This window comes from Panthera pardus, unplaced genomic scaffold (genome assembly GCF_024362965.1).
Source record: "Panthera pardus isolate Hobbes unplaced genomic scaffold, ASM2436296v1 HiC_scaffold_15, whole genome shotgun sequence".
NCBI lineage: Eukaryota > Metazoa > Chordata > Mammalia > Carnivora > Felidae > Panthera > Panthera pardus.
Window position 1 is genome coordinate 13461925 of NW_026526710.1, and position 15637 is coordinate 13477561.

Sequence of the window (15637 nt, forward strand, 5' to 3'; positions counted from 1 at the left end):
CCAAATATTTAGTGAGCACCTACAGGGTGCCAGGTGCAGGGGACATAGATGGGAACAGACATGAGAAAAACCCCCGGCCTCTCGGGGCTGACCTTCCGGTGGGGAACAGAGTAAACAGCCAGACAAACCAAGAAGCAGTCATGTCCAGCGGTGTTCAGAGCTGTGTAGACCAGAGGGGCTCAGGAGTGCTGAGTTAAGGGGTGCAGAGGTCCTGAGCAGGGTGAGGAGATACAGTGATGAGCCAAGGACCCCAAGCCTCTCTCTCTGCCCTGACAGAGGTCCCAGGCTCTAAAGGATCTGGGGACTCAGTGAGGATGGCCAAACCCACTCCCCCTCCCCAGAGGAGGAGCCCCTGGAGGGAGCTAGTGGGGCATGGAAAAAGTGTGCATTTTCATCAGACAGATCAGGGGGTCGGCTCCCATACCCACTGCTCATCAGCTGCGTGAGCTTGAGTTAAGTGACTTAACCTCCCTGGGCCTTGCTCTCCTCACCTGTCCATGGGGATCTTAACTGGGTCGTTGTGCGAATTATACAGGTTGAGTCAGGCACCTGGCACAGAGTAAGCCCTCAATAAATAGCGAACTACACGCTCCATGAACGGCAGGCACCTTCTCTCTGAGAATCTCAGACCCAGTGGGGGCGGGGGCCTCCTGCACCATCTGCCTGCCCCCTCCCCGTGCGGAAGGTGGAAGAAGGGGCCCATCCTCACCATTACCCGTGGCTTTGCCTGATCTCATGGAAACCCTGGCACATATTTGTCAAATCCCATCCTCCTGATTCCATGACCCAGGAAAGCTGCTTAAATCTGGTGGCAAGTTTGGGCGTGCAGGGCCACTCCACCCCAGGGAGAAGAATTCCAGGGAGCTAGTTCCTCTCCGTTCCCTCCCTCCTGGGATCGATTCACTCCAACGGGCATCTGTTGAGTGCCACCTGTTTGCAGGGCGCCCAGGGAAACATAAAAGAATGGAGCTTCGTAAGAGTCTGGGAGAGGGGGAAGCAGAGGGATTTTTCCTTCTCCAGACCTTAGCCAGGGCTGTCCCCTCTTTCCCCCCTAGCTGGGTCCCCTTGCTCAGGTCCCCCTCTTCACAGGCACCTCCTGTGAAAAGCCTCCTTGACCTCCAGTCTAAACCAGCTTCCTTGCTCCTCTTTCTAAGAGCAAACTACGCCTCCCTTTATAGCTCTTTCCAGGATTAAACTTGTGCATTTACTTATATTATTCCTTTATTCATCTTCGCTCTTCTCTGGAGTTTTAGTTCCACGAGGGAGGGACTACTTTGTGTCTGTTGTTTCCCCAGCATCCAGCACCGGGCTGAGGCAGAATGGGACATCGATAAATACTTGCTTTCGTAAACTATAAGGCAGGGTCTTTCTGAAGCCCCCGGAGGGTGCTTGCAGATCCTTTGACAGGGATGGGGACAGGCTGCAAGGAGGAGGGGGTCTGGCCTGGGCCTGACAGCTGGGACAGAGACAGCAAGGTCCAAAGTGTGGGGACAAGAGAGCGTAGAAGGCACGGGGGACTGATGTGGCCTGAAGCAGGGGAGGAGGAAGGTGGAGGAAGAAAAGATGGGTAGGTGGGTGGGAAGAAGGCAGAGCAAGGGTGGGGGTAGTGTGGGGCTCCCAGACAGACCCAGGGCACTTCCTCCCGGCTCCAACCTGTGGCTCCATGCCGCATCTTTGGGGCCCCCCATTTCCTGCAGTCCCCTTGGAATAAACACGCCTGTGAGCACCAGTCATTCCAGGTCAGTCTTGGAGGGGCGGTGTGGGTGGGGAAAGGGTTAAGAAAACAGGGATCCCGGAGAGAAAACACCAGCTCTGTCCAACCCCCACCCCCACCTTCCAGGTGAGGAAACTGAGGCTCAGAGAGGTAGAGTCACTCCGACAGTGTTGCCCAGCTCCTGAGAGGGGGAAGCAGGATTCAAACGCATGTGGTCCCAGAACCTGTGCCTTCAGTGGATACTTTACAAAGACTGGGGACTCCCAAAGGGAAGGGTGGAAGGAGGGGGGTGGGGAAAGCGGCGCTGGGTGGGTCATAGGGACCACGGGCCCCCGAGGCAGATGGCCAGCTCGCCAGCTGTGCGCCCCTGAGCAAGTCACCTGGCCTTCCTGTGCCTCGATTTCCTCACCTGTACCTGGTGATGGTGACAGCACCCACCCCAGGGGACTATTGCGAGGCTGAAGTAGGATAGTGCGCGAAATACCGAGCCCGGCACCTGGAGAAGGCACACTCCATAAAGAATGCTGTTGTTAGCGTCCTCGACATCGCTGTATTATTATTATTATCATTGTCATCATCAAAGGGTGGATGAACAGATGTAGGACCAAGGGAGGTATGTATGCCTGCCGGGGAGGGCAGAGTGGCTGGGCCCAGAGCCTGGGACTCTGGCAGCCACCTTGGAGCAGCCGGCTGCGAGCTCGGCCCCTTGGCCAGGCGAAGCCTGCTGCCTGCCAGGCTGTTCGAGGCTCCCTGGCCCCTGGCGGGCGGTGGCCGCAGGGGGCATCACGCCATGCCAGGCACCTTCCCCAGCCAGCCCATATTTACCTAGCAGGTCTCGGCCCAGCCCGCTTCCTGTCTGCTGCACAGCGGCCGCCTGTCCGGCGCAGACAGAGCCCCAGTGTCCTGTAGCCGCCCCCCCCCAACCCAGGAGAGTGCCCCTCTGAAGCTCACACCACCCAGGCGGGGTAAGGCTGGGGTGACTCATCAGGCCCCACAGCGGGCAAGGCCGTGGGGCCACCGCAGTCACTCGGTCATGCTGCGGGTCCTTGGCTGGAGGGGTCCTGACTGTGCACAAACATCTCCCTGAGCTTTCGCGGGCAGCCATTCACGTCCAAGGGGCCCGAGCCCTGGGGTAGGGGCCACCAGGAGGTAGTATGGCTCGGTGGTTTTAAGAGCGTGTGCCGTGGATCGCAGAAGGCCACACGCTGTCCGATTCCATTTACATGACATGTCCGGAAGAGGCGAATGCATAGAGACACAGAGCTGGCGGCTGCAGGGGGCGGGAGAGAGCGCGGGGATGGGGACTGCCGAGGGGGAGGGGGCGCTTTTTGGGGTGATGAAAACACACTGGAGCTAGATGGTGGGAATGTACGTACAACTCCAAATACACTAAAAAACCACGGAATTGCGCACTCTGAAAGGGTGAATTGTGTGGTACGTGCACCACATCTCAACTCCCCTTCCTGGCTTGGTGACCTTGGGCAAGTGGCTTCCTTCCCCAAGCCTCAGTTTCCTTGGTGTAACACGGGGATATCATGGGGCGCCTGGGTGGCTCAGTCGGCAAAGCGTCCAACTTTGGCCCAGGTCATGATCTTGTGGTTCATGGGTTCAAGCCCCGCATTGGGCTCTGTGCTCACAGTTCAGAGCCTGCTTGGGATTCCCTCTCTCTCTCTCTCTCTCTCTCTCTCTCTCAGTCACTCTCGCTCTCTCTCTCTGCCTCTCCCCTCTGTTTCTCAAAAAAATAAACATTAAAAGAAAAAACCACATGGGATGGTCATGAGGATTAAGAAGGTGTAAAGGGTCCAGCAGAGGGTCTGGCCCAGAGCAGAGGCTCAAGAACATGGTGGCCCTGTCCCAGAGGGCAGGGCAGAGCGGGTGCTTGGACCCAGACTTATTGGCTCCAAGGCCAGGGCTCAGGACCGTGCTTGGAGACCTCGCCTTCCAAAAAGGTCTTCTGGCCCCTCATGTCCTTCTCTCACCATCTCCGGGAGGCCACACAGCCCCATTTCCCAGCTGGGAGGCTGAGGCCCAGAGGGGACAAGACCCCACCCGTCCATGCAGGCATCCGTCCTCCTCATTCTCGTGCGCAAAAGGCCTGAGGCTGCCAAGTCAGAGGAGGGAGCAGATACCCAGGGAATGAATGGGTTCATCGGGCCTGGGAAGGGAGCCTGACGCAGAGCAGAAAACCAGTCTGAGACCCTCTCTCCGCCCCAGCCCACCTCACCAGCAGCCTGTGCCAACAGCAGGCTGTGTCTCTGGTTAACTGCTTAAAGTCATGGCCGAGGCTGGTGCCTGAGATCCCACCGTTAGCAGGGCCTGCCCTCACTGGCACCTTCCACACAGCACCGATCTGTCTTAATCCAAGTCATGACTCCAGAAGTTAGATACTAGATATTATTGTCTCCATTCCCACGCGAGTAAACCACGTCCAGGCAGAGTGGAGGCGGGGCAGGGGAGGGGGGCTATTTACCCAACACCCACCAGGCACCGAGCGCCTTTACATCTGCCTCTCCCGTGAGGGAGGCATTATCGTTATCCCCGTTTTACACAGCAGCCCAGCGAGGCGCAGAGAGACAAGGGACCCAGCCGAGGTAGCAACTCAACAAGAAGGGACTGGGGCTAGGATTCCAACCGTTTGCTTTTAACCCCATGTGAGTTCATCCCTTTAGGCTCTACGAAGCCCTCTCTCTGGGGTCACCCTTCTACAGCCGCACCCCGTGGAGTTCATCAGGCAGGTGGTGCAGTACTGAGGCGCTGGGATGCTGCAGGCAGACGGACGTGGAGTCTGAACCTTGGCTCTGCTGCTTAGTAGCTGTGTGACCCCCCCCCCCGCCCCCGATGGGTCACTTCACCTCTCCGAGCCTCCGTTTTCTCCTTTCTAGAAGGAAGCTAATCACAGCACCCACTGCTGGGTTGCTTGTTCATCGTGGGTGTCAGAGCCTCATCAAGGGCAGCCCCGGGGTGGCCCAGTCGGTTGAGCATTCGACTTTGGCTCGGGTCACGATCTCACAGTTCGTGGGATGGAGGCCCGCGTCGGGCTCTGTGCTGTCAGCACGGAGCCCGCTTCAGATCTTCTGTCTCCCTCCTTCTCTGCTCCTCCCCTACTTGTGCTCTCTCTCCCTTAAGAAGAAATGAAACATCAAAACAAACTAAAAAAAATAAATAAATAAAGTGCAGCCCCAAAGGCTGTGGGGGAATAAAAGGAACTTTTCTGTCCGGTCACCACTGAGTCCCCAAGGGCCCAGAACAGGGCCTGGCACTTAGTCGCTGCTCAAGATATACTTGCTGAATGAACGAATGAAGGAATGGACACAGAGGGACCTCTGCCCAACTACCTGCCTAGGTGGCTAACGTCCTGCCTCTCTCCCAACCTTTAACAGATAATTTATGGAGCACTTACAGTGTGCTGGGCTTTCTGACCTGTGAGACCCACACCCACCATGAGGACGACAGCTAATCATGAGTCCGTTTTGCAGGTGAGGAAACTGAGGCTCGAGCAGACCAGGACACTTCCCCAAGCCCACTCCGTCTCAGCCAGAGTCTGAATTCGAGTAGGTGGTTTTTTCTGATGCCCCTGCCTTGTTAATGTGTCTGTTCAGTCACCTCTGCCTCCCTCCTTCCCACCCTTCCTTCCTTCCTTCCTCTCTTCCTTCCTTCCTCTCTTCCTTCCTTCCTCTCTTCCTTCCCTACGTCTACAGGTTTTCCTGAGCTCCTCGTCTTTGCAAGAGACAGGAGTGAACCGGGCCGACAGGTCCCTGGCCTGAGGTTCACTGGCCCCCTGCCCACAGGGGTCTCCCCTGAGCCTGTGGGGCACACTCGGGGCATGTGTTACAAGTGCCCCCCCCCCACCAGTACACACACATGAGGAACCATCCCAGAAGGTGGTCACCCTCCCAGTCAGCTGGGTGGAACCCAGGCCACTCCACCCTCAGGGAAAAACAGGCGCCGGTGAGACTGAGGAGCCCTTTGTGCAGGGGGGGTGGCAGGGCGGGCAGCCGTTACTCACCACCCAAAGAAAAATAAGAGTATTCCCATTTGGTCAATAGCCTTCCTGTCTGCCCCCCACACCCTCTCCTCCTTCTGCAGCCTTTCCCATCCTCTGACCTCATCTGGAGCAGACCCAAGACCATTTATGGAGGGCTTCCTATGCCCATGGCGCGGTGTCTGATGCTCCCTCACCAATGAAGAAACATGCTCAGAGAGGTGAGGTGACCTACTTGGGGTCACACAGCAGTGGCCAGGGCTTGGGACAGAAAGGGGAAGCCAATGATCAGGAAGGGGCTCAGAGGCAGGAAGGAAGTCAGAGTCACGGTGAAAGTAGGGGCCTGGCCTCCCTTCCTCGTTCCTGTTCGGCCAGCGTGCCAGTTCACGGGACCCAAGGGAAACCCAGGCAGGGGGGGAGTCCAGGCTGGGGCAAGGGTAGTGGCCAGAATGACCCAAATCCCCCTCAAGCTGACGAAGCTCCAACCTCCAGCAAATCCTGGGTGGCAGCCCCAGGAACAGAGAGGTCAAGCTACCACCTGAGGTCACACAGCAGCAAGTAGCAGAGCTAGAGTGGGGACCAAGGTGGGTCTGACTCTAAGAGGGGCTGGTCCAAAGCGGAAGCTGAACTGGCCACTGGGCTTTCCAGGGACCCAAGGGGACCAGAGTCACTTGCTTCTCCCTTGGAGCCCCAGTTTTCTCAGCCATAAAATGAGCTTCAGCTTCCGTCCTCTGCCCATCTCCAGTGGGGGCAAGGCTGTGACATCATCGAGGTGAACATCAGGTGACACACTATGTGGCATTGGAGACTGCCCACATCCACCCCACAGAACAGGCACTCTTACTATCCCAATTTTTCAGATGGGGAAACCACAGCCCAGGGAGTAAGGGAACTTACTAAAAGCCGGGAGTTAAACCAGATAGCCAGGTTCCAGCCCTAGTATTTTTGTTTTTATTTTTATGGATTTATTTATTTTTTAAAGTAGGCTCCACACCTGTGGAGCTCAAGGCAGGGCTTGAACTCACGACTCCGAGATCAAGACCTGAGCTGAGATCAAGAGTCGGATGCTCAACTGACTGAGCCATCCAGGCGCCCCCTCCAGCCTTAGTCTTTAAAGCATTAAATCAGGAAAGTAGGAAACGTTGACGGGCTCCTGGCACTCAGTCAATGCCCATAAATATCTCACGGCTGGAAAGGCATCGTCCTTTGTCCAAATGCAAGTCTAGCTTTGCCCCTGCTACGTTCCACCCACCTGCCTGGCACAGAGGGGCTCTCAGAGGGTGCCCTAGGGACGAGCTGGAGGAAAACGTGTCCTGGAACAGGATGAGGATGAAGACGGTGCTCCGGAGCCCCATCCGTGTGCCTCGGACTGTCTTTGCAAAGTGGCATCTGAGAGCGCCATTTGACAGAAGAGGAAACTGAGGTTCAGAGAGGCCAGGTGACTTGCCCGAGCTTCCCTGGAGAAGGAGCAGGAGACCTAGGACTTAAAGCAGGGCCTGTCTGAGCAATCCAGATTCTTCTCTCTATACCGCACAGTCTCTTCCCCGTGACTTCAGGACGGGACAAATGGGGACAGGCCACCTTGGAAGTTAAGGGCATGGATTTTGGAATCAGACAAACAGAGTTCAGATCCCAGCTCTGCCCCTCCCCAACTAAAAGACCCTGGCAAGCGGCTTCACTACCCAGACCTCGCAGCTCCGCCCTCTCAAAAATGGGAACGATAATAGTTTCATATCCAAATGTACTAAGAGTGTTTGGCTCAGTGCCTGGCACATAGTAAGTGCTCAATAAATGCTCGCGACCATCATAAGGACTACTAATGCGGCCCAGGTTTGGCTAAAGCCAGGCAGAACTCAGTGATCAGAGCACCAGCTTTGGGGCCTAGGGCCACAGGTATCTCAAGAGATCTGAATTAATCTTTAACAGGTGAATTCCACTCCAAGATGGGCCATGTGGAGCATTCCAGAGGGCCCGCTGGCATGCAATGTTCTCTTGGCTCCCCAGATCTGGTGTGTGATGAGAAGTGGAGCTGTTCTGTATGGCCCAGTGATTTGGGGAGGGGCCTGCAGTGTCTTTCCCAGAATCAAATGGGGGAAACTGAGGCAGACAGCAGGTGGTCAGGGGCCTGTGAGGGGTCGAGATGCCCACTCCATGCCAACTCCCCCTCCCACCAAGGAACAGGTAAAGGACCGCAAAGAACTTGGGCCCTCTCAAAATGATGTAGTTCAGTCACTCAACTGTGCAGTAGAGATTTATGGAGCACCTGACCTGTGCCGGGCACAGTGAGGCCAATCCCTGCCCGATTCTCTCCCTCCCCCCATCGCCCTGCCAGCCACCCCTCTCCAGTCGCCATCCTGGGCCTCAGGTCCCAGGCCGGGATGGCTTCTCCAGCCTGGGGACCAGCCTCCTTGCCTGGCCCTGGCTCTGCAGCCAGAGGGACCTTTCCAGACCACACATCTGGCATGTCCCTCCCACCCTGGACTTCAGGGCTTCTGGGTCTGACCTAGCCCCTGCCTGCCCAATCCCTTGCCCTTCCTGGTCACGTCACACATTCCAGACAAACAGAACAATGTCTTGGCCTTACAAAGTCTAGCTTTACCCACCTGGCAGCAGGTAGTGGTCAGGTCTTTGCTCATAATGTCCTTCCCTTTACCTGAGTGCCCTTTCCCTTACTTATTCTTCAAGGTGTGGCTTGAACCCCCACCTCGATCAAGCCCTCCCCGATCCCTTCCCAGACTTCTCTCCTGGCCCCCATTCATTTGAGAGCACACATTTGCCAAGCATCTACCATACGTGTTCACCTTGCTGGGTGCCCACCTGCCTGGAGGGCACAGCTGGCCGGAGAGGCAATCCCAGTTTGGGGGAAGCGGTGGAGGGGGCCAGAGCCCTCTGGCTAGACCCTGCCCAGGGTCCAAAGCCGACACGGGGGGGGGGGGGGGGGGGGGGGGGGGGGGGGGGGGAGGGAGGGTGCTTTCCAGGAGGCCTTGCTAGACACAGGAGAAAGTGGCCAAGGCCCTGCTCCACCAGGTGAACTGCCAGGGGCGCCCACAGCCACTCCCCAGCGCAACTTCTCAGCTCTCACCCCACACACCCTCCTCTCACAGCGACCCCCCCCACCCCCCCCACCCCGGGTTTTACAAACCAGACCCTGCCTTGGCCCATAACCTCCGCCTGACATTTGTTTGGGGAGCTCCTCCCCACTCTGATTTACCACCGACAAAGGTGGGAAGAGGGGCTCCCTACTGTTATTCGAACAGAATCAACTAGAGAAATGGGGGAATGGCCAGTTACCTCTTTTCACCTCTTCATTACCGGAGCAAGCAAGCACAATGACGCTGCTGGGTGAGTTGGGAGTGTGTAGCCAGCTCCTCCCAGGCGGTCTGTCCTCCCCACAGCCCTGGGGTGGCCCCCATTTCACCCCCATTTTACAGACGAGCTATCTCTCAGACAGCCAAAGGACTGACCCAAGGTCACACAAAACTGGGGTGGCACGGGGGGGCCACATAGGCCTGACCCTTCTACTTGACCTCTCTAAAGAGACCACCTTTTCAACTTCCTCATTTGGTCATGGAGTACCCCCGTCCTCGCCCCACAGATAAAGTGGCGAAGCTTAAATCCCGAGTGGGTCTTAGCTCCCAGAACAAAGCTCACACACAGCATCACACAACCCCAGCCCCAGCAGAGCCCCGCGGTAGAGGCTGAGCCAGGGCACCCCCCGGGGCACCAGGCAGGGAGGGCTCTGGAGCCCGGCAGCCCTGGGTAAAACTTCCACCTGGCTCCACCCCCGACCAGAGCCTCAGTTTCCTCATCTGCAAAACGGGGAGGGCAGACGGGGCCAAGGGCTGGGCAGGGCCAGGCAGGCGGGTGGTGAGCAGCCCCCGCAGCAGTCTGTGGCGGGTCTCTGCAGGCTAGTGGGGAGTGCGGGAGGTCTCTCCCCGTCCTGGCGGACCTCCCGGGAGGCTCTGGAGGCACAGCCGAAGGTTAAAGATTGTCCTGCCTCTTGGAGGAAGAGCCGTCTCTGGGACTAACTGAGGCCAACGAAGAAGTGGGCCTCTGGAAGTTCCAGACTTCCAATTCCCTCCCGCTTGCTTAGCCATAGAAGGCAGACCTCAGGGCCCCCGACTGTCCCTTCCCAGCCCCCCGAAATGGGGATGCCTCTAAGGTGGGCTGCAGGGCCTCCTAGCTTCTGATTCCTGCGCTTGGCTCTTGGGGACCCCGGGACCTCCCTCCCGCAGACAGGGCGACCCCACGGCCCACGCCGGCGCCCATTTCACAGGTGATAAAACAAACCGAAGCCGAGAGAGACGAGGGGGCGGGTGCGAGGGCACGCAGCGGGGCAGCGGGAGCTGGCGGGACCCCGCGCCTCCTTCCCGCGCCCCGGACCGGAGCCTCGGAGCCTCGGAGACGTGCCCGGGGGCGCCGCGCCCCCCCCCCCCCCAGGATCCCTGCCCCGAGGGCCCCGGCCCCACTCACCTCCGGGACCGCGAGGCGCTTCCTGAATCCCGGCCGCCCGGCGCCCGCCCGCGCGCCCGCGCCGCGCGACTCTCCTCCCCCGGCTCAGGTTCCAGCGCCGCGCGCCGCCCCCGGCTGCCCCCGCCCCCGCCGCTCGCCGCCTCCCCTGGTGGGGGGGGGGGGGGACGGGGAGCGGGCTCGGTCCCCTACCCGGGAAGCCGGGCGTCGCGATCGCGGCCGCGGGGCCACAGGCGCTTCCCGGGGAGGGCTCTGCCTGGGGCCCCCGAGATCCCTCCTGGGCTCCTGACCCCGCCACCCCCGGGCAGCTCCTCCTCTGGTAATGGGCGCCTGGCGGGTCCTCCCACCCGGGCATTGGCTCATTCATTCATTCATTGGTAGACAGCCCTCCCCCCCGCCCCCCGACAGACGCGGCTACGGGGGACCCTGCCCTGGGGTAGCCCCAAGTCCCACAGGGGAGGCATCTGAGATCCAAACCGTGCTGTCTGGGGCTAGATTCACGTGAGCTCCCTTTCTTCCCCTCTTTACCAGCGCTTAGCAAGGGGCCTGGCACCTAGGAGGTGATCAAGGTGTGTTTTTTTGATTTTTGTTTTTTAATTTAAAAAAATAATAATTTTTTTTTTTTTAACATTTATTTATTTTTGAGAGACAGAGACAGAGCGTGAGCAGGGGAGGGGCAGAGAGAGGGAGACACAGAATCAGAGGCAGGTTCCAGGCTCCCAGCTGTCAGCACAGAGCCCGAGGCGGGAAATCATGACCCAAGCCGAAGTCCGGCGCTCAACCCACTGAGCCACCCAGGCGCCCCTGTTTTTTTAATTTTTTATTGGATGGTGAAGGTGAGCTCCTGACATGCAGTCTCGCCTTTTACTTGAATGCCTCCACAAGATGGGCAGCTCACTTCTGCTGGGACTGGTTGGAAGCCCGGTGGGCCTGAGCTCCAGAGCCAAGCTCCCTGAGCACCCCCCACCACAGCTGTGGCTCTGTGCCCTACCCGAGCAGCCAGTCATCTCCACCTCTGCGCCTCTGTGTCCCCACTGTAGAGTAGGGTGTAGGTATGTCCCCAGCCCACAGCCACAGTGGAGAGGCTGGGAGCACCAGGTCCCTGCAGAGCACAGGGAACATTCTTAGCCCCTTTATCATTACTGTTCTTCTTTAAATTGAGCTGGCTCCGCAAAAACAGTGGGGTCCCTCAGCTGCAAACAGAAATGGCTCCCATGAGGTGTTGGTTCAGCAGCTAGAAAGTCGGATTTTGGAATTGCTGCAGAGGGAGAGAGAGAGAGAGAGAGGGAGAGAAGGAGAGAGAGGAGAACCTGAACAGACATGACGTGTTCAAACGCCAGTGCAAAACATTTACCAAAAAAAAAAAAACCAAAAACCCTAATAATTAACTCACTGAGAGTGGCGGGGGTGTGGGGAGGGAGATTTGTCAAGTAAACCTGCCTTCCAAGCAGGCTGTGAGGCAGGGATCGCCCGTGCTCACTGTAGAGATGGGAATCTGAGGCTTGGAGAGGAGTGTGGCTTCTCCAGAAGCGGCTCCCTCCATAATGGGAAGGGGAGAGAAGGGTTTTCAGGATCTTAGGGCAAACAGGCAGCTATCTGGCTGTGGTGAGGAATGTAAACAGAAGAGGCTCCCTCAGGCCTTCCAGACTGAAAGCCTCTCTGCTGGGGGCCTTGCTGGCTGGGAGGAGCGGGCATCAGGCAAACGAATCTGGGGCCCATTTCTGCAGAGAATCTGGGGCCCATTTCTGCAGAGAGGCGCCTCTCGAATGAAAAGAAAATGACAAGGATGATCCTGGCTACCAGGAGCCTGATGGGGACAGTGGGGCCGGGGATGGTACCTGCTCTCCTCCAAGGTCCGGGGTTAGAGCTGTGAGCCGTCAGCACTAGGGTAGCTAACCTAGGCCCCTCCGGCCCCACATTTCACAGACTGGGCAACTGAGGTCCCATGCAAGGAAGTGACTTTTTTTGGTCCAGGAGGTGGGATGTTGGCTGCCGCTGATTCAACGGGGGCCACGAGCAAAAGCCTCCCCTTCCAATGCCTGTGTCCTTATCTGGAAAATAGTACTGGTTTCCATGAGGCAAGGGATCACATCTGTCTTTTTTTTTTAAGTTCATTTATTTTGAGAGAGAATGAAAGAGCATGCATGTGTGCACGTGTGATCGGGAGAGGGGCAGAGAGAGAGAGAGAGAGAGAGAGAGAATCCCAAGCAGGCTCCTTGCTGTCAATACTGAGCCCAGACTCAGGCTCGTTCTCACAGAACCGTGGGATCATGACCTAAGCCAAAATCAAGAGCCACCCAGGCACCCCCACATCTATCTTGTTCGCAGCTGTGGGACCAGCTTCTGGCACTTAGTAGGTACTTTAAAAATACTGGTTGGGGGGCCTGGGTGGCTCAGTTGGTTAAGCATCAGGCTCCTGGTTTCAGCTCAGGTCATGATTTTTTTTTTTTTTTTACTATGAAATTTACTGTCAAATTGGTTTCCATACAACACCCAGTGCTCATCCCAACAGGTGCCCTCCTCAGTGCCCATCACCCACCCTCCCCTCCCTCCCACTCCCGTCAACCCTCAGTTTGTTCTCAGTTTTTAAGAGTCTCTTATGTTTTGGCTCCCTCCCTCTCTAACCTCTTTTTTTTCCCCCTTTCCCCCCCACCCCCACCATGGTCTTCTGTTAAGTTTCTCAGGATCCACATACAGCATCTGTCTTTCTCTGTCTGACTTATTTCACTTAGCATAACACTCTCCAGTTCCATCCACGTTGCTATAAAACACCATATTTCAGTCTTTTTCACTGCCAAGTAGTATTCCACTGTGTATATAGAATGATTTCATGGTTCATGGGATCCAGCCCCGAATCAGGCTCCCTGCTGTGGGCTCGGAGCCTGCTTGGGATTCTCTGTCTCCCTCTCTCTCTGCCCACTGCACTCTCTCTCTCTCTCTTGCTCTCAAAGATAAATAAATAAGCTTTTAAAAATAATAAAAAGTAGTAAAAAAAAATAAAAAATACTGGTTGATCGAGAGCATGGAGGTCTGCCTTGCAGGGAAGGGGTGAGTAGGAAGGGGAAGTGAGGTGCCTAGGACACCCCACAAACACTCGCTGGATTTACTGAACGTGAACAAGGGCCACTGCTAGGATGTGCCTGCCATTATGTGACTGTTTTTGTCACTGGCGAAGCTCTCTGGCCTCTGTCCCGGAAGGACAAGGGCTCTTAACACACAGAAGGAACGTGTCTTAAGGAAGGAAAAAATGTCAAGGCCTTTAGCGCAGGCAGAATCCTGTAGAGGCTACAGCCCGGCCTGGTCCTCTGGCCCACACAGGTTCCGGAGAGCCCCAGGGGGGCTCAGCCGCTACCACAGAGGGAGGTCCCGAGCTGTACCCAGGGTCTGCACTTACCAAGCACCTAGTGTATGCCAGACTCCGGTCCAGGCACCGGGAAGAGATCAGTAGGCCAGATGGGTCAGCATCTCAGGGACTTCACACCTGGTGCACCTGCCCCCAACCCCTGGAGGGTGGTGCCCAGTTATGAAAACAAGACGGGTGCACCTCACTTTCCACTTGGCACGACTCTGATGATGTCTCCAACCCATCTCCTGACAGCCTGGGAGGAAAGGATTCTTATACCATTTTCCAGAAAAGGATGCAGACAGACTACTCATCTGAGATTCCACAGCTGGTAGGATTTGAACCCACGCCCAGGAGACTCTACTCAGGGTAGCACAGCCAGTAAAAATATGGTCTCAAAAAGACAATGGGGTGCCTCAGTCGGTTATGCGTCAGACTCTTGATCTCGGCTCAGGTCGTGGTCTCATGGTTCGTAGGATTGAGCCCTGCCCTGGGCTCTGTGCTGTCAGCGAGGAGCCCTCTTGGGATTCTCTCTCACCCTCTCTCTTTGCCCCTCCCCTGCTTGTGCACGCGTGCGTGCTCTCTCTCTCTCTCTCTCCCTCTTTCAAAAATAAAGACGTGAATAAACATTTGAAAAATATATGGTCTCAAAAGACAGACAATGAGAGGCTCATGGGTGGCTCAGTCTGTTGAGCGTCCAACTCATGATTTTGGCTCAGGTCATGATCGCAGGGTCGTGGATGGAACCCTGTGCCGGGTTCATACTGAGTGTGGAGCCTGGTTAAGATTCTCTCTCTCTCTCTCTCTCTCTCTCTCTCTGTCTCTTTCCTGTGGCCCCTCTCCCCTGTTCTTGCTCTCAAATTAAAAAAAAAAAAAATGACAGTAATAAATGTCCGCGAGGATGTGGAGAGACGGGAGCCCTCACACACTGTTAGTAGAACGTAAGATGGTGCAGCTGCTTTGGAAAACAGTCTGGCAGTTCCTCCAAATGTTAAATGTAGGATTACCACGGGAGCCAACAATTCCACTCCGAGCGATAAAGCCAAGAGAAATGAAAACATAGGTCCACACAAAAAAACTTGAATACGAATGTTCATAGCATCGCTATTTGTAATAGCCCCAAATAGAAACAACTCGGATGGTAACCGGCTAAATACAATGTGGCATAACTACACAGTGGAAATTACCCAATAATAGAAAGGATGAAGTTTCGCCACTGGCCGCAACATGGATGGGCCTGCAAAAGGAAAAAAGCCGGACAGACTTCAGAGGCCACGTGCCGCGTGATCCCGTTTGTGTGAGATGCCCAGGACAGGCAAGTCTACAGAGACGGCAAGTAGGTGAATGGTCGCCAGGGGCTGGGGGGAGGCGAGGCTTGGAGGGTGTGGCCCAAAGCGTGTTGGGTCTCTTTTGGGGGTGACGACAATGGTTCTCCAGCTGATGGGTGACAGTCTCAGTGTAAATATACTACCACGGCCTCAAGGCGGGGAGTCTTCTCCAGCCCCTTCCGCAGGCGGATACACTGAGGCTCCGAACGGTGAAACCCCTTGCCCAAGGTACCCGCCAGGATGCGGTCAGGATTTGAACCCAGCACCGTCTAAATTCAAACGACACCCGCCCCCCACAACCCCTACAGCAGCCACCTGGCACTGCCCCAGCCACTGGATGGGACTGGAGAGTGCGGGGCTGTCCAGGTGAGGAATTCTGGCCGGCCTTCTTGTCCTCTCTCCAGTGAGTGCACGGCGTGGATGGGCCCAAGCCGCAATGAGAAGAAAAGACAGAAGAGACAACTGGGGAAAGGTGTGTGCCAGGTGGTGCGTAGGGCTTTCTCCTCATGGATTCCCCCCAGCTACAGGAGAGGAAGCCGCCCAGAGAGGTGAAGGAACCGGCCTGAGGTCACACAGCCGGGAGGGAGGGCGCCGTGTCTCCGACAGTCTCTTCTGGGAGCCTGCCCCAGGAGACAGCAGGCCCCCCATGAAATCACATCCCCTCACATTTGCCAAGAAGCCACTGAGACAGGATGCAAGAGGCTGGCGACAAAGCAGCTGGTTTGGCCACCCCAGTGCTGCTTGTGGCCCAGAGACCGGAGGCCCTGCCCGGCCAGACGCCTTCAATGGGGCTCCTCTGG

The 15637-nt window shown here is 56.8% G+C and overlaps 1 protein-coding gene across 1 annotated transcript in view; it reads right to left on the bottom strand.

Moving 5' to 3' along the window:
• TRPV4 (transient receptor potential cation channel subfamily V member 4) overlaps positions 1–10278 on the bottom strand; it is a 35418-nt gene extending 25140 nt beyond the window's left edge. Inside the window, exon 1 of the mRNA XM_053902118.1 lies at positions 10170–10278. The gene's annotated coding sequence lies outside the window, so the exon portion shown is untranslated. The remainder of the gene's footprint in view (positions 1–10169) is intronic.
• Positions 10279–15637: the final 5359 nt, after the last annotated feature.